The sequence below is a fragment of the Anneissia japonica genome, unplaced genomic scaffold (genome assembly GCF_011630105.1).
Source record: "Anneissia japonica isolate Jap-2015-1 unplaced genomic scaffold, ASM1163010v1 scaffold288039_len1115542_cov189, whole genome shotgun sequence".
Classification (NCBI taxonomy): Eukaryota; Metazoa; Echinodermata; class Crinoidea; order Comatulida; family Comatulidae; genus Anneissia; species Anneissia japonica.
Window position 1 is genome coordinate 366801 of NW_022726160.1, and position 1196 is coordinate 367996.

Below are 1196 nucleotides of genomic sequence, written 5' to 3' on the forward strand. Positions count from 1 at the left end.
ATGGGAAAACCTTGAATTTTGAAGAACAAAGTCATTAGACACCTAGCTCAGAAGTCGAGAAAGGTCATTTCCCGCCATCTAGAAATCAAAATTTTCCCGGGAGAGAAATGTTGACCCCACCACCTAGATTTGATTCCAGATCTGCATGATTCATATTCCCATTCATCTTATAAGCAGTGGCTAAAGACAAGAATAAAAAGGAAGATATAATGAACAGATATCACAATACCCCAGCCTGCAACCCCTTCTCCACTTCAAAAAGTGTCCATATCGCATTTGATCTAAGCCGCCAGGTATTCTCCGCGTAACCACCGGGAACAAGGGTAACCACCGGGGGACAAGGGGAAAATATCCATCTGTGGAAAATCTTTCCCCATTGAATGCCCTTTTCACCCGGGAAAGTGCCTGAAAATCTCAAATTTTAAATCGCATATTTTTTGATGAGGTAGGCCAATTTCCTCTAAAAAATTGCACATTTTAGGGAGTTTTGATCAATTCCGACGAAATTAGAATTGAAAAAAACCAAAATTTTTCGCGCGCTTCGCGCGCATTTTTTTAATGTTAAAGCTTCTGCTTGCTCTCCTTTGCCTTCTAAGTTATAACACATAGTCCCAAACTCAAGAAAGAAAATTTAAGATAGATCGTTTTACCTAAAAGAAGGGCCTCAATGTGTAATGATGTTGAAAGAATATGTTTGTAATAAATAAAGTCATAAGGAAAATGCTTATATTCAGTTTAAAAAAAAACCAGTGTGGCCATATATAACATAAGAGCATTTCTTGTTGAGGTAGGACAATTTCCGCTAAAAATTGCACATTTTAGGGAGTTTTGATCAATTCCGACGAAATTAGAATTAAAAACACAAAAAAATCGCGCGCATTTGTTAGGATTAAAGCTTGTGCTTGCCCTCCTTTGCCTTCCAAGTTATTTAAAACCATAATAGTCCAAAACTTGAAAAAGAAAATTTAAGATAGATCGTTTTACCTAAAAGAAGGGCCGCAATGTGTTATGATGGTGAACGAATAGGCTTATGGTTGTAATAAATAAAACCACGATGAAAATGCTTATATTTAGTTTCAAACACACGTGTGTGGCCTATATTAATAATAAAATAAGCCCTATGTCGTGTTGTTTTCCATATGGGGTGGTTGGGGGGTGGGGTATCACACCAAGTCATAAATTACTAACCGGGAAAA

The 1196-nt window shown here is 37.1% G+C and overlaps 1 protein-coding gene across 1 annotated transcript in view; it reads left to right on the forward strand.

Annotated features, from left to right (window-relative positions):
• The window catches only part of LOC117113050, a 10192-nt gene that overhangs the window by 1444 nt on the left and 7552 nt on the right, over nt 1-1196 (forward strand). The window lies entirely within an intron of this gene.